The 18,195-nt window shown below is 39.8% G+C and overlaps 1 protein-coding gene across 11 annotated transcripts in view; it reads right to left on the bottom strand.

The window, feature by feature from the left end:
- Positions 1 to 18,195, bottom strand: part of LOC109416471 (arginine-glutamic acid dipeptide repeats protein) — a 220,974-nt gene that overhangs the window by 178,777 nt on the left and 24,002 nt on the right. For all 11 annotated transcript variants that reach the window (XR_009998004.1, XM_062853708.1, XM_062853709.1 and 8 more), the window contains exon 2: positions 10,205 to 11,223. The gene's annotated coding sequence lies outside the window, so the exon portion shown is untranslated. The remainder of the gene's footprint in view (positions 1 to 10,204; positions 11,224 to 18,195) is intronic.

The following is an 18,195-nucleotide window of genomic DNA, read 5'->3' as shown; positions in this document are numbered from 1 at the left end:
GGAATTGAAGAACATGTTGGGTCCAGTGAAGTAAAATGAGATCATCTACCAAATTTTGATTTTTTTTTTCAAATTGATTCTAGATTTAAAAAAACATCATGTATAAACATTCATTTTTTGGACGCTAAGGTGCACGTAGTGTCCTAGTGGACAAACATAATGAGAAAATCTAAGAAAAGAATAAATGAGTGAATAAAGAGATGAAAGGTGTAGAACGGAGTTTTGTGAGGATTTTTCGGAGGAATTTGTTATTTTTTTCCTCTTGGGAGGAATTATTTCCCTCTGTTGGGGAAATTAAGCCACTGCACCCAATAAGCTAAACCTTTGTGGCATAACTTGTTAAATGAAAAACTAAATCATCGTTTGAAATACAAATTAAATATCTCATAATCAAGTTTCCGTTCATATAATAAATTAAACAGTTCTTAGCTATTGTTCTCTGTCGCAGAATATGTATGAAGAGAATAAAATTTGTGTTCCTGATGTTATTTTTTTTTTCAAAAACCCAACGATGTTCCTATTCCCATATTCCTAGCACAGAGAGGCGAATCCACCGTAATCGACCTTTTCTTCCCAATGCGATTGGAAGACATGGCGATGACACCCTCATCTTCAAACCAAAAGCTCCTGGTTGTCGTCAACGACAGCAGAGAACTCTATCGGCGATGGAGTATCACACGAAAAAAATAGTATATCAATTCAAAAAAAAAATGTTCGTAAAAACAATAAATTACATTACATTAAATTCAACAATATTATTCATTCGAATTAATATGTTACGGACTTCGCTTCGCACATTTCCCTCCGTGCACTCAACTCCTGGAAAAAAGGACTTTCCATCTGTGGTAAACCATAGGCAGCAGGCATTGGAATTCGGATGTCTAGTACTAGCCAATCAACCGACCAACAACGAACGAATGAACATAACTGAACTGAGTCTGTCTCTGTCGGTGAACGAGAATTGCTGTTATCGAGAGGAAATCTCTGTCCTGTCGGTATCTTTATCGTGACATTTCGAAATCCCTGTGAATGCAGCAAGCTTGATGAATACTGAATCCGAGACGACTCGACAGTCGGTCGGAAAATGCTTAAGGGAAATCAATACTGCAATGATCGGAAAAATGTGTGTGCACTTTGGCGTTTTTTTTTTCTTTCTGGCTCTTGCAGCGAGAACAGGTTGGCATCGTTGAATGGGTTGCATAAGAATGTGTGCAAATTTATTCATAGACGTATAAGGCTAAACGTGTTCCGCAATCTGCCTGTTCGAGAAGTACACAGCTATTCGAGCTCAAGGACCTCTCTGCTAGGCATAAGCATTTGGACAGCTACTGAATTGATATTCAATCAATATTTTTTTAGAAATAACCTCCGAAATCCATATTCGGCAATTATTTAATAAATTGAAGATATTAGCAATAGCAATTCGGTAAAGTACAGTATAGCATAAAAAGCAACACCGACACCTTTCGTCGCATTAACAATCACAATCAGCAACACCTTGTTCAAGACATGCCTTACTTTCACCCGTCCGTGACGCGAACAGAAAGCTCAAGACAATCATCGACCAGGTCACGTCCCAGATACTAATATCAATCTGGACCTAATAACTACTTAAGTGAGCAATATTTCAACAGTGCAATAATTTCGCTCCGTCCACAAACTGCGCTAGTTCGGCCGTTGTTTCCTTCTAGTCCCTTCCCTATGGATGTATGAATGTCTGTCTGTCGCTGTCCGTGGAAAAGTCCGTCATAATGTAGCACCTTCTGTAGGTTGTTGGTAAGGGAGAACGTACCTACGGTTACGACGATGGCTCTGCATCCGAGTCCACTCACGAAAAGTTTATCAGTCTTGAAGGGAAAATTCTCTTCATTGCACAGTTGGCAAAAATGGTCTGAAATATGCTTCAATACATTCAATTTGAGGGTTGGCATTAACACTTAATATAATGCATTACATTACTGTTCAATTGTTTTACATTCTCTACTTTGCGTAATGATTAGCATTAGGGTAATTCGCTAATTGTTGAACACTACCCAAATGTTGAACAGTTTCTGAATATTTTATTATTAATCATGCTTAAGAAATTTTCATCCAACGTAAAAGTATTAGGTAGATGCATGTATATGTGTGTCACGATATTGCTCTAATTAAGTTACAAAATTATACATATTTTACGTCAAATAAATTGATTGAAAATTTTGTACCGCTGATGACACAAAAACTGCACAATTCTTAAGATTAACTTTAAGATATTGCTGTTACGAAATAAGCTTTGCGGGCAAATCGACCACAAATATCAAAGGCACACCATAGTTACAAGAACTGGAAGGATGTCCTTAACAGTTTAACGTTGTTTAAAATCACATTTTTATTGTAATTTAATCTGGAAATAGTAGTTTACGCAACAAGGTGCAGAATGACGGTTTTTACAGCACGAGGCGTACATTTATCCAACGAGGCTTGCCGAGTTGGATAATTACGACGAGTGCTGGAAAAATCGAGTTCTGCACCGAGTTGCGTACAACGTTTTTCATAAATTACCCTTGAGAATAGTTTTTAACCCTCGAACGATCGCGCTGTTGTATTTTGTACAACACGTTGAAAAAATCTCGCTTTTTGTACTCAGCATTAGCGTGGTGCTGACGCAGGTAGTCAACCGCGCGAGTTACGGAAGGTTAACAAAACTTTATCATCAAACTGCACACTGATGTTCATAGCCATGTTTAAGAAAATCTGAACATAACAGGTTATACTGTGCAGTTGTTACAGTTTTTCAAAACTGCGTCCAGAAAGAATCAAGAAGTTGACCAAAACTGAAAACAGTGCTGTAATGGTTCATTACGCAACGCAAATCAGTGCTGTAATGAACCATTACAGCACTGTTAATTTGGTGTGGGAAAGTAGGCCTTTTCCTGTCAGATTTGCGTGAGGTAAATCAGCCTATTACGATGAGAAATTGCAAAAAAATATTTTTCTTATCACACTATCATTATGCATCCATGATCCAATTGTTGAACACTGCCATAACCTACGATGTTAGCATGACTGCTAGAAATGTTTTTTTCACTTTACCTAGCCGTGCATTTCATGGGGTTCCAAGGGCGTTCCAGGGATGTTCTAGGGGTGTTCCAGAGGGCTTCAGAAAGATTCCAGTGGTTTTCAATGGGTTTCAAGGGCGTTCCAGAGGTGTTCAAGAGGAATTCAGAGTGTTAAGGAGTATTTCAAGGCGTTCCAGGAGGCTCAGGAGCAACCCACGCGTGAAAAGTTCGTTCCATGAGTGTCCTTGGGGGTTGAGTGGGTCCAGGAGAATTTCAGGGGCTTTTAAAGGCGTACTTTTCTTCTGTCGTTTTCGCTTCTAATCAAATCTTTCCAGCCATTTTTGCATCTAGTCATGTTTAAAACGATTTTAGTCCACTAGAGCTTTCTTCAAATGTGCGATTCCTTGTCATTCAAATGAATTGTCACTAGCTCGGACTAGCTGGGCACAAAACACAAAAAAAAACGGAAAAAAATCCGCCAGAGTGAAAAAATATCGGATGTCGGGTCAAAGTCGGGTCAAATTTTATCAAATGTTGGATCAATGTTGTACCCACATCGGGAAACTGTCGTGTCTATGTTGGGTTTGGTGGCCAAAATAAAAACAGGTGAATGATAGGTTGATGTCGGGTTATACGTCATCAATTACGAACAATGCTTCAACCGTTCAACAATTGGCGAGAACCGTCCAACATTAGGATGAGCTAGCTTAAGGAAGCGTTCAACATTTGGGTTACAGACTTCCCATACAAATGTTCTATTTTCTCTTAGAAAATGGAATTTAAGGGAATACCAATTCAATGGGCAGTATAAGGGATAAGTAGATCTAGACGTTCCCTGGATATTTTTCAACTTAAGTGGAATTATACACGGAAAAACAAACTAAAACCAAAATGCCGATACTAACCGTAACAATTGGCGAATTACCCTATTTAATCGCAGGAGGGTATTCTTATTTACATTAGGATGGGTATAAGTATGAATCAACCATTTATTGCTAGAAGAATTTACATTGTTAGGCTTCCTACCCGCAAAACGATGGGTTCATCTGCCGGGCATGTGATTCAACAACTTTTTACGGGTGAGCAATTCCAAAAGATTGACTTATTGTAGCATCCGCAATACGGAAATTCAAATACATATTCTGGTATCCTGTCACGTTCCGTGACCATGCCATGCCACTTGGACGTGGAACATTGACTTCGGCTCGTCCAAAAGTTTCAAATAATTCAGACTAGGTACTTTTGTTAAAATGAACTCCTTAACATTTTGAGAAATACCCTTCTGAGAAATCTCAATTACTTGGACTGGAGTAAATCTAAGTAATGTATTAAGTTCATTTGTGATATCTTGAAAACATCTTCTCATTACTTTACAGAACTTTTAATATGACTTTAAAATGCATCTAGATCAACTTTTCTGGAAATTTGAAAAGAAGCTTGACTCCCTGATGGAATTGTAATCGTCTACTGCATCCGTTGTTTTTTAGTAGAAATTGTAGTGTCTGGACTAGAGACATCTTCAATTTCGTGGAGCGGACCTGGTGTGATGGTTAGAACACTTGACTATCACGCCGAGGACCTGGGATCGAATCCCACTCCCGACAAACTCGCAAAATGTGAGTTCTTCCTTCAGAAGGGAAGTAAAGCGTGGGTCCCGAGATGAACTAGCCTAGGGCTAAAAATCTCGTTAATACAGATAAAAAAAAAGTCTTCAATTTGCTGTCCCAAAAAAAAGACGAATGTTTCATATGGATTACTCATTTGAAAAAATATCATCTGAAACAATTTGTACATATTAGGAACGCTGATTTTTTTTAAAAAGTATGAGGTTCCGCGTAGAAGTTGCAGATCTCTTAGGGTAACTCTTCGGAAAACAAGCTGAATCCAGAAGAATCTGAAGAACCGTCCTAGAATGAACAAGAGGAGGGCTCCAGAATCAAGTATACATTTCGGGCAAGCCTACGATTTTGATGATAAGAGATCAAATTCTAGGTGGACGCGGATGAACCCGGAAGTTGAAATATATTCATAAATTTCTCCACCAAGATCTTTTGCACAAATTCCGCCAGGGATTCTTTCTGAAACTCTTTTAGAGGTACCTCTTGGAAAAAACTTTCAAAAGATTTCTTCCTTTTTACGATATTCTGCTTAGTATTCCACCTCAGATTGATTCCGGAGGTTCTTCCAAATTTCTTCCGGAATATTCCCAAGAACTCTGACCGATTTTTAAAGGAATTACAGGAATCCCTCGTGAGATTTCTCCCAGAATTCCTCCTTAGTTCTCTTCAAGAAATTTTCCTGGGATTTTTCCCAGCGTTTATCCCGGAATTTCTACAGGAGTTTCTCCCAGGATATTTATCAGATGTTGCCGCGAGATTTCCCCTAGAGTTTCTCTCGCGATTGCTCTTGAATAATCTTCTGCAATTCTTTCCGGTGTTCCTCCCGCGATTTCCTCAGAAGTTCTTCTCGGGATTTCTCCCAGAGATTTTCGAACAATTTCTCCCAGATGGAGAACAGGAGTCATTCCTGAAATGTCTACTAAAGTACCTCCCAGAATTTTTGCAGAGGTTTTTCATGTGTTTCTGCAAAAGTTTATCGCAGAACTTTCTTCCAGAGGTTTTCCTTGATAGCAGAGGTCGTCACGGGATTGTTTTCTCAGTTTCTTCAATTATGTTTTCCTAAAAAAATATCGTGAGCTTTCGTCTAGAGATTCTTGCGGGATATTTCTTCAAAGTTCTCGTGGGATGTCTGTTAATGTTCAACCTAAGATTTAAGCAGCCCAAATACGGGAGTCTTACTGAACTCGCAAGGACGTGCAAATGCAACTTATAGAAGGAGTTGCTTTAGAAATTCTGACAGGAGTTCCTAGAAAAGGTATTCCAGAAGCTCCTACAAAAACTAGGCTTGGAAGTTCTTCAAATATTTTTTTAGGTTATGTTTTAGACATTTTTATAGCTCCATCAAACGTTCTCAAGAATATGTAAATACTTCTAAAAATTCTTCTAGAATTTGGCAATAATACTGTATGAAGCTTGGCATGTAATACGCTAGTGCATAGTTTTTATAGTGCTCGTCACAGATTTCTCCAATAAGTTCCTTTGGGAGTCCCGTCCGAAGTTCTTTCGGAAATGGCTTCTGAAGTTCCTTCGGGAATAACAACCAAAGCTCCTTCTGGAATTCCATCCGAGTACCTTCAAGAATTCTATCCATCCAGATTCATCCTAGAACTCCGTTCGAAGTTCCTCCAAGAATTCCTTTCGGAACTCCTCCAGGAATGCCTCTCGGAATTCTTCCAGGAATCTGAAAAATCTGTAGGAATTTCTTCCGAAGTTCATCCAGGGATTCTGTCCGGAGTTCTTCCAGTCAGTAATTCTTTTCAGAGCTCCTTCAGGAGTGCTGGAAATTCCACCCGGAGTTTCTTTGGGAATTCCACTTAGAGTTCTTCCAGAAATTTCGTCCGGAGTACATCGATTCTGTCCGGAGTTCCTCCAGTCAGTAATTCTGTCCAGAGTACCTAAAGGAATGCTGTCCAAAGATCCTTCAAGAATTCTGTCCTATGTTTCTCTCGCAATCTTTCGGGAATTCCGTCCGGAGCACCTTTAGGAATTCGGCCCAGAATTCTTCCAGGAATTTTGTCCGTAGTTCATCTAGACCATCTGTCCGGAGCTCCTCTAGTCAGTAATTCTGTCCGAAGTTCTTCCAGGAATGCTGTCCAGAGATCCTCCAAGAATTCTGTCCGATTTTGTTCTGGAAATCCTTCGGGAATTCCATCTGGAGTTCCTTTGGGAATTCCGACTGGAATTCTTCCAAGAAGCCCTTCAGCAATTCTGTCGGAAGTTTCTTCAGCAATTCCGTCCAAAATCCTTGCTGGAATGCCGTCCAAAGTTCTTCCAGGAATTCTGTCCGGAGTTCCTCCAGGAATTCCATCCGGATTTCTCAAAGAAATTCTATCCAGATTCATCCTAGAATTCCGTCCGAAGTTCCTCCAGGAATGCCGTTCGGAATTTCTCCAGGGACTCCCTCCGGTGTTCCTCCAGGGATTTCTTCCAAGGTTCCCGCAGGAATTTCTTCCGGAGTACCTCCAAGAAATTATAGTATGCATCTAGGACTTTTTTCCGGAGTTCCTCCAGGATTTCCGTCCGGAATATCTGTAGGATTTCCTTCCGGAGTTCATCCAGGGATTATGTCCGGAGTTCCTCCAGCCAGAAATTCTGTCCGAAGCTCCCACAGGGATGCTGTTCAGAGATCCTCCAGAAATTCTGTTCGATGTTTCTGCAGTAATTCTGTCCAGAGTTCCTTTGGGAATTCTGCCAGGAATTCTTCCATGAATTTCGTCCGGAGTTCTTACAGCAATTCTGTCGGAAATTATGCAATTCCACCCAAAATCCTTGCAGGAATGCCGTCCGTAGTTCTTCCAGGAATTCCATTCGGCGGAGTTCCTTCAGGAATTCCGTCCGGAGTTCCTCCAGGAATTCCGTCCAGAGTTCCTTTGGGAATTCGGCCCGGAATTCTTCCAGGAATTTCGTCCGGAGTTCCTACAGTAATTCTGTCGGAAGTTCCTTCAGCAACTCCGTCCAAAATCCTTGCAAAAATGCCGTCCTTAGTTCTTCTAGGAACTTTGCCCAGAGTTACTCCAGGAACTCCGTCTGGAGTTCCTTCACTAATTCCGTCCGGAGTTTCTTCAGGAATTCCGGCCGGAGTTCCTCCAGGAATACCGTCCGAAAATCCTCAGAATGTTTTGATTTCTTTCTGGAGTTTCTTTAAGAATTTCTTGTGGAGTTCCTTCAGAAAATTCGGCCGGGGTTCCTTCAGAAGTCTCGTTCAGGAATATCTGCCGAAGTAGCTCCAGAAATATCTTCTGGAGTCCTTACAGGAATGTCAGTGATGTCTGTGGTCAGAAAATTCCTGGAGGAGTTTCGAAAGCAAATGCTGAAGGAACTTCGGAAAGAAATCTTGGAAAAACTCTAAAAAAAATCCGGAAAATAAGTTGGAACGACTTTTTTTTAATGAAATCTTTTGCATTCTTGGAAGTATTCCAAAAGATATTCGCGGAGCAATTGCGGAGGAAGTCTGGATGGAATTTTAGGTTGAACGAGGCAAGAGATTCCTGCAGGAAGCCCGAAAAAGAGTTCTGGAAGCACTCCCTAAAATATTCCTAGAGGAACTTTGGAAGAAATTGCTGAAGGAACACCGAAAAGAAGCGCTGAAGTAACTCCTGGAAGAACTCCGATGGAGATCCTGGGGTATGTTTGGAACAAAATCCTTAGAGAAATCGTTGGTATTCCTGCAACTTTTTTTTGACAAGACGGGAGGACGGAATCCCTGAAAAAGCACCAGAAGAAATTCTCTAAGGGACTCAGGAAGGAAGTGCTGGAGGAACTCCGGAACGAAGTCCTGAAAGGAATCCGGAAGCACACCCGAAGACATTCCTAGATGAACTCTGTAGAACTATTTTAATAGGGGGATTCACTTAACAGCGTAAACTGAATAAACTGATTAAATGTTGTGATCATCAAGGCAATCTGGAAAAATGTTAGAGTCTGTGAATTTCCGGAAGATCTTGAAAGGAATGTCCTCGATGACTACGCAAAGAAATCCTGGGAGACACCGAAAAAAATCCTGAAGGTATTGCGAAAGAAGTTCCCGAAAAAAAAAACGAATGAAATCCTTAGAGAGATCCTCGAAGATTTTTTTTAGGAAGTTTTGGAGAAATTTCCAAACAATTGCTCCAGGAATTTCTCGGATAAATCCTCAGAAAGATTTCCGCAGAAATCCTAGAACAAATTCGTGAAGTAATGATTGCTTGAGGAATCTTCGGAGAACTACAGAATTATGATAGGAATCCTTGCAGAAATCCGGTCAAGAATGCTCGGAGCTTATTAAGCAACATTACAGGAGCTTCTCTTTCAATACTCTTGTTAAGATGCCTGAAAGAATTCTTCAAAGAAATTTAGAGGAAATCCTGGAGCGAAGGAATCCCATTTTCAATTTCTGGAGAAACTAGTGAAAAGCTTTAAAAAATTGCCAGTGGAATCTCTGCAAACAATCTTAGATTAACCCCAGGAGGATTAAATATTCTGAAGAACACTGCAGAAGTTCTTGGAAACATCCGCGATGAAATTGATAAGAAAAAACCTATGGAAAAAATCTCAAAGGAATTTCAAAAAAAAAAACACATCCATATGGAGTTCCTTTAGGAATATGTATGTTCATGTTTTTTTTTGTACAAATGTATTTGTCTAGTTTAAGTTTTATTCAACCATTGGGACCATTATTGTCTGTTGGTGTTGTCAAATAAATAAATAAATAAATAAATAAATACCATCGGGATTGCTTCTAGGACTTCCTCCGCGAATTTCTTCCGGGTTTTCTCTATGAAGAAAATCGCTTAAGAATCTCCGAATGATGTGTGATTTGAAGAAATTTTTGATGCAATTACGTTGGAGCCTAGATTTACATGTAATGATAGAATCAATAACTTTCTTGTTGATTGTGATTATATTATGCATAAATTGGTGTTCCTCGTGGGATTTCTCTCATAGGTACTCCTAGAGTTTTTGTCCTCTTGGGATGGCCTACAAAGTTTCTTGTAAGAAATTCCCTTAGAAATCTGGGAAGAAATCTTGGTGAAATCTTGCGAAGAAGTGTTCAAGGAATAACGAGATGAACTGTGGAAGAAATTCCGAGTAAAAACATATCAAGGGAATTCTGGGAGAACCCCTTGATGGCAATTTCCAAAGAAACTACGGGAGAAATCTGTCGAGAAACTTCTAGATAAACTCGGTAAGGTTGTAGTTGTAGCAACTTCTGAGCTACATTTATTCATACCGAACCTTTTGTTTTCAGTATGTTCGAAAGTTGTAGTGTGGTGAACTCGTTTTTATTCATACGAACATGATCCACAAGCAGTACTCCCAAGTTTGTGAGATAAGTCATCCAAATGATTTGTGAATAGCGACGTTTTGATCCACTGTGCTTTACATCGCTTGTGCCGTTTACCTAAATGGAAAAATATGACGAGAACATAGTCTCGGATGTGTCTTATAACTATAAAAACATTCGTCCAATATAGCAGCCTGCGAAAAAAATAGTTCCTCTGACGTAAAACCCCAACCGATCACGATTTCATGCGCCAACGAACATAAAAGAAAGCATCTCACACTTACTTGACTTTTGTACGGCGCTTGGTCTTCTACTCTAGGTATCTCCCGAACGGAAATGCTGACCCAGGCTCGGGGTCGCGGCGGTAGGCAAATTACAAGTTGATTGATGACCAAATGACGCGACACCCCGAGAGAGGCGACCGAGTTGCCTCCTACTTTTCGCAACTCTTGGGTCTTCTTTTGCTGCTGCTCTCCTTCTGCTGCCTGCCTTCGGGGGTAACCTTTATTATCCGATTTCTTCTTTCGGGCTAATTTTCTCCTGGTGCTTACACTCACTTACACTGTATTTACCCGTCTGCTTTGTAGTCGTCGTTTACTTGAAAGATATCCACAATAAACCAAGAGAAAAAATACGCGGCACAAAGGTACTATCCAGCTAGCACCGGATCACTTCCACTTCGTACACCAACACACGCGCGGGTATCGACTCTTCTTTAGCCGCCTGATGTCTTCCGGGCACCTCAACGAAATTTCACTCCGCGCTTACAAAAGAGTATTGCAATTCTTCTTCTTCACCCGAGTTGGTTCAATTTCTTCCCACCAACAACAACAAGCACAGAAAAACAGCACCGTCAGCATTCGGGTTGTTTGGTATTTTCCTATTTCTTCTAATTACTGTTTTGTGACGTCGTCGCTCGACACTCTGAAACGCTGGAACTCAATCGAAGCGAACATTCACCACCATACGGCACACACATACCCTCACTCACCGCGATCACAAAACACTGTTGTACTAGGTAGCAAGCAAGGTTTTGAACAGCAATTTTTGCACCTCTGTTCAACCAACCGAACATCTGTAGTAGCTTGTGTTGTTTTCAACAATTCAGTTTTGCACCCGACATGCTGCGAAGTGCTGCTCTGGTACTGCTACCCCTCCGAATATTGTAGGTATGTGCCTTGCTGCTACAACAGTTACTTTGAAGAGCGGTTCGAAGTGCCGCTTCATCGCTGCCTTTCTACCTTCATCGACGACGCGGTCGACCGACGATGACGATGACGGTTGATTGATTGAGATTGGGAAGCTGAAACGATCAAACAAAGTGAGATGTTGATGGGGATTAGCGATGATTGTGATGACGCAAAATAACATAGTAGTTACATAGTTTGACAGTCTTTGACGGGAAGTTTTGAGGTGAAGGTTGACGTTCTCTAAGGGGTTTAACGGGCGGATTCAGTGAAAAGATTACATGTAGAGCATTTCGTATATACTTCAGGACTACAACATGTCCTGTGGGTTAGTACCTATGTCGTACATTGAAATTAACAACCCAGATCACCTCTGCATCTCCACATGAGCTACGGGAAGGACTTTTGTTGGGGAAAATTACAAGATTAGGATCCAATCGTAATCCCAATCCAAGAGCCAATCTGTTGGAACATCTATTTGAAATGAAACACTATTTTAATAAAAACTGCTGTTACAAAACAAGCTTCGTTGGCAAACCAACCACAAATATCAAAATCACATTATAGTTACAAGAGGTGGGCAAGGATGGGAACACTCACTTGCAAAGAGTTACACTCACTTTTTTTTTTATTACCCTCCGCTGACCCCCACACCAAAAAGCTCGCATGGAGCTTCCTGGTTGTGGACACACCTAACAAAGTACAAACAAAAAAAAAACGCGGATACTAAAAAACTAAGAATTAAAAAACTAATGCGAAATCCCAGTGGAGCATTTGCTCCTTTGAAGGGATTCACGAACAAAATCAATAATAATTCTTAAATTAAATTACATTGTGATAACGATTGTGGCTTAAGAATGAACTAAATTTAAAATATACTAAAATGCAGGAGAAAAAAAAACTGACAGAAGCCAGACAAAAACCTACATTCACAAAATTGTTGACACGCTTAAAGAATAAATTCATTTACATTCCTCCGTATGTGATGCTTCAGCTTGCTTTTGAAGATGATCGAATTTGATATTTCTTTTAATTCATTGGGAAGTGCATTAAACTTTAATGGTCCGTAATTGGTGATACGCGTTAGGCCTAAATTTGTACTTGCACTACTTCTCATAAGTTCATTGGCATGCCTAGTGTTATGAAAATTTACTCTAGCAGAAAAAACAAGATTATGATGGAATTTCCTATTATTCAATGTATTATGTACAAATGTGATTGTTTGAATGTCACGCAAGGCATAACTAATATGGGCATAACTTTGTGGTTTGAATAATTATACAGTGCAATAGTTGGGAATAAATGTGGCAAATTGAAAATTAATTTTAAACAGCGATTTTGCAAGGATTGAAGTTTTTTTAGTTTGGATTTAGCAGCATGACCCCATGCTACTATTAGATATTGGAGCACAGAATGGATACAGGCAAAGTAAAAACGTAGCAATGCTTCATTTGGTACAAAGGAGCGAACCCTCTTCATTAGTCCACACAAAGATGACACTTTATTCGATACTTGTTGTATATGATTATTCCAAGATAGACAAGAGTCTAAGTGAAGACCCAAGTATTTGAAAGACGAGACTTTTTCTATACGCAGATTTCCTACACAAGGATCGGGATAACTAAAGATTTTTTTTCGTGGTGAATGGAAGACCATGTATTTTGTTTTAGACAAGTTCAAGGAGAGAAGATTGCCATTGAAATAATTCGTCAGACTCGCAAGGTCTGACTCAATGTCTTGTACAATAGACTGAATATTGAGGTGTGGATAAAACAAAGCCGTATCATCAGCAAAGAGCCTTGGCACCCCGCGCAGCTTTAAGTTACTTAAATCGTTAATAAATATTAAGAACAGTAAAGGACCGATGTTGCTTCCTTGAGGCACTCCAATGCTCATGTGTTGTAGACTACTGCGGCAGTCATTTATCGCTACAAATTGTTTGCGATCCGAAAGATAACTCCTTATTAAATCATTTGCAATTCCTCTCACCCCGTACCTGTCCAATTTTTTCAATAAAATTTCGTGATTTATGGTATCGAACGCTTTTTTCAGGTCTATAAATAATCCACCAACTATGTTTTTCTTATCTATTTCAAAAATCAAATCATCAATAAGTTCAGTTATAGCATTGCCAGTTCCACAACCTTTTCGAAAACCATACTGATACCTATACAAGACGTTATTAGCACATAAGAAGTTTACAAGACGTACGGTTAACAGTTTCTCAAATATTTTATTGATTACGGAAAGAGTTGATATCGGTCTATAATTAGAGGGATCAAAAGAGTCCCCTGATTTGAAAACTGGAGTGACTTTAGCTATTTTCATAATATTTGGATAGGACCCAGTTAATAACATTCTATTGAACAGCTCAGCAATTATACCGGAGAACCGGCCTACGTTTGCTTTTACCAGATCAGCTGGAATGTTGTCATGCCCTCTGCTTTTCTGTGTATCAAGTTGGCTTATAAGAATGCTAACTTCATTTATACTAGCAGGTCTCAGGAAAATAGAGCTGCTAACACCCTTTACAGGTTTCAAAAAGTCAAAGGCGTTTTTTGGAATTTTTTGTGCTAGATTATTACCGATGCTAGAAAAAAAGCAATTAAACATTTCAGCAACATCTTGATCTGATTCAAGAATGTTCGCACCATTTCGTAATTTTAGTTTTTCATTGGCTTTAGTACGACCAAAAATTTCATTCAGTTTCTTCCATACATTAGAGTGACTAGAACTTTTGAGTATATTTTCGTAGTATTGCTTTTTGCATCGCTTCTTAGCAGATTTAACTTTTTTTGAGACATGCTCCAACATTTCAGTTATATGTTCATCTGTAGGGTTACTTTTTTGTTTGTTCAGATAATTATTTTTAATTTGTATTAATCGCCAAAGACTGTATGTCATCCATGGACAATGTTCTCTTTTCAGTCTAACAGTTTTAGTGAACTTTCTAGTACAGTCATGTAACAATTTGTTATAAGTTTCAATAATGTTATTTAGGGCAACTTCCACATCATCAACTGCAGGAAAATTATTTAAAAATACAGAAAATTCGTTTTGTAATTTGACTCTATCAACAATAGACATTTTCAATTCATGCTGCCTCTTCTCATCACTTAAAAAGAGAGATGAAATTACAGGGATATGGTCACTCATGTCACTAAAAATAGTGTGGTTTTTTAATCTTGCAGCTACATCCATAGGGCAAATGAAATGATCTAAAATGTTTTGACTAGTGGGACGTGTGGAGAAAGTATTCGTGCATACTGAACCATACGATTGTAGTAAGTTTTTATATTTAATAACAATATTATTGTTTTGCAGATTTATTGGAACATTGACATCACCAACAATTAAATATGGCTTTGTCGGAGTACATTTGGACAACCAGTCTTCTAAAATATCTTGGAACTCATTATAATCGAACGAAGGTGGACGATACACACCAACAACATTGAACAAATAGTTAAAAAGCTTTAATTCTATGTGAACATAATGGAGACCATTGATTGTTTTATTTTGTAACAGTTTACATCCCAAAGAATTTTTCACAAAAACAGCTAAGCCGCCAGAAGAAGTATCGCGACAGGAAAAATATGCGCGGTAGCCAGGAATACTATAAATATTGCTATTCATCTTTTTAACCCACGTTTCACCAATCACAATAACATCAACATTCAATTTACATTCATTAACAAAATATATAATTTCATCAAATTTTTCAAAATCATTTATACCTCTAACATTCCACTGTAGAACATTCAAACATTTAGTGTCAACCTTTTCACATTTCAAATTAAACTCATGTAAACTATCGTAGAACTTATTTAATATCATAGACGACGAAGAATCCATTATTCTAGCACAAATTCAAAAATTCAACTATTTCATTTCATTTTCATTTTGCAGCATTTGGTGGGGCAATGAGAGCGCAAGTCAGTCCAAAGCCGATGATAAGGAGGGGTAATGGCTGAATAGTCTTTGCTGACCACATAAACGCCATGGGATAGGAAAAGGGTATTTTGGTGTGGGATTAGGGTGTTGGTTGGTACAGACTTGACGATATCAATGCTATTCAGATGCAAAATAATTTTAAGGCTCAATAGTGAATCGCATACCTTCCAAAACCAAAAAACAATAATCCACAAAATACCAAGCAAGTCATAGAAAGAAAAAGCGCCTGATTGTTTGTTTTGTGAATTATAGCAAACGGAAACTTCTACCCTCTCCGACTCGCCAGTCACACCGGAAAAAATGTCCCTTCAGTTCTGGAAAATATATTATCCCCAATTAAGCCTTTAATCGAATTGTCCGCGTGGTCTTGTAGTACCCCTGCTAGGTAAGAACCAGTCATTGCCATACATATTAAATGCTAGGCATGACTCCATGGATAGCATTTGCATATGTAAAAGCTTTGCTGATGTGACTTTCCTATTAGGCAATTCTCTCATCACATGTTTGTCTTCAAAACCTTGTCAAGCTTAGAAAATTGGAGTTAATAAACAATACATTACAAGGTTCGAATTCCCATAGAATGAGATCATTCATTCGCACTACAACACCATAGGAGATAATATCACATTGGCTGATTACAGTACAAATGCGAAAAATCTCCCTTTTCCCCCTATCCGCAACCCGGGGACGCGCCCTGTTGGATTTCGAAAGCCTCGGAGAATATTACAAAGCTTCAATGGCATTCCCATACACTAACCCACATTGCCCATTCAGGGGTCTAACTGGGCCTATTCTGCCTATGATCGCATAATTGTCCCATATGAATAGGAAACCCAGCAAAGATGGGACTGATATGCGATCATGGGCAGTATTACCCTCCCTCAGTTTGTAATATTCTCACCAACTTGGAATTATATTTTCCCGGCACATAAATGACTTCGACAAATGTTCGATATACTATGCAGCATCATGATCAGTATAACTATATCAGATGACTTGAAGATCTGATTTTTACACAATTGTTTGCCATTGATTATACATTCAGCTATGTATTCCTATCATTACTGCAAAGCACATCGACCACATGCATGAAATCAAAGCTTCCTAGAAGATATAATCCAAGCCCAGGGTATTAGAGGGTAATGCGATTTCAGGAGAATTCCCGAGGGTTTTAGGAGGTTTCAAACGGTCCCATGGGGCGTACCAAGTATTCCAGTGGTGTTTCGGAGCGGTCTAGGGGCCTTCAAGGGGTTTCAGGACATTCAGGACATTATGGGCGTTCCATAAAGTTTTAGGAGTGTTCAAGTGGTTTTCAGGGGTGTTCAAGTGGGTTTCAGGGCGTTCCAGGACTGTTCAAGGGGTTTCAGGAGCGTTAGATCGGGCTGCATGGGCGTTCAATAGGGTGTTCCTGAGAATACCAGGGAATTTCAGGAGTCTTTGGGAGTGTTCCATGGGGTTTCAGGGATGTCCCAAGGTGTTCCAGCGAGTTTCAGAGCGTTAAGGAGCGTTCCAGGGGTTTAAAGGGGTTCCAGTGGCGTTTCAGTGAGTTTCAGGAGCGTTGCATGGGCATTCAAGGGCTTACATGGAATTCAGGGATGTTCCAGGGTGTTTCAGAGACGTTCCAGGGATTTTCAGACGGTCCCAGGGATAATATGACATTTTTACGAATTTCATTACCCCGAATCAGTGCTGAAAATGTCAAAAACAGTTACTTATTAAACTATCTGTTTCGGATCATATGGCCGAAAAAATGATCTAATGTGGCTCTGAAACTAGAACGAATAGCCTATGTTTCAGTGGCGTCGCGTAACCTCACTTTTTACCTGTGCACCGACCCTAAAACTTGCAATTGCGGATAATTTATGATCAAAATTGAAACAGAAATGAGTGAAAGCAGTTATTGTTGTCATTTTCTAATTATTACAAGCAAATTTGTTCAAAAAATTCAAGAATTTATACTTGGTGCACAGGTAGATTTGAGGTTAGGGAATCGCCACTGCTATGTTTGAAAGAAGGACACTTACCTGGTGATAACATTAGCAATGAGAATGCCAAACAGTTTCTTAATAGTAAGACCAGAAAGAACAACATATAACAACATAACAGAGCATAACAGCAACAAAGAAGGAAACCACGTGACGTTTATTACCCAAAGCGGGTCTCCAGATAGGCTCGTGGATAAATCATTAGGGGCAATGGGTCATGGAGTTCGGGATAATGTCTTTCCATGGGGTTGCAAAGGGTTTCAGGGGTATTTCAGGGCGTTCCATGGGATTTCCAGGACGTTCCAGGGTGTTCCATCGGGTTTTTGGAGCGTTCCAGGCGTTTTCTGAGGCGTCCAGAGGTGCTTCAGGAAATTTAACCCTTCAGGACGAGCGTCATTGTAAAAAGTACAACACCACCAAAAAAACTTCGCTTGTCGTATACGTCGCGAGCGCGGTGCAGTTTTAGGCTCAAATTGGCGCACGTCCTAAAAGGTTAAGCGGGCGTCTCAAAACGTTTCAGAGGCGTTCCAGGGATGTTCCAGGGTATTTCGGCAAGTATAAGGTAATTGCAGTGGCGTTACAGGGTATCCTTGCCGTTTTAGAGGATTCTGGGAGGTTTCAGGGACGTTTCAGGATGTATCAGGGGTGGGCCGAGGGCTGAATGTCTCTTAAATAAAGACAAATCAATCTCAATCAATCAATCAATCAATCAATCAATCAATCAATGTATCAGGGGGTTGGAGAAGCGCTACAGAGAGTTATAGGCGGTTTCTGGGTGTTGCAAGAGGATTCAGGGTTGTTCCAAAGGGGTTCCATGGGGTTTCAGAGAGGTTCACAGGCGCTCTAGAGACTAGGGTATTTCAGGAATTTGCACAGTTGTTCGTGGAAATTTCAAGGAATTTTCTGAGTGTTCCGATGGCGTTCCAGGGGTGTTACAGGAGGGTTCAGCTGGTTTCAAGAGTGTTTAAAGAGGTTTCAGGGGAGTTTCAGGAAGTTTCAAGGGGTTTTATGGACGTTTCAGGAAGTTTTATGGAGGTCCTAAGTGGTTGCATGGAATTTAACGAGCGTTCTAGAGATCTCAAGGGGTTGCACCACTTTAACATCCCAGGCACTTCCTTGGGAAAATACTGCTACTTCCGAAAACACCTT

Source organism: Aedes albopictus, chromosome 2 (assembly GCF_035046485.1).
Source record: "Aedes albopictus strain Foshan chromosome 2, AalbF5, whole genome shotgun sequence".
NCBI lineage: Eukaryota > Metazoa > Arthropoda > Insecta > Diptera > Culicidae > Aedes > Aedes albopictus.
Note: the sequence above shows the minus strand (reverse complement) of the source record. Positions and strands in the feature narration are given on the sequence as shown.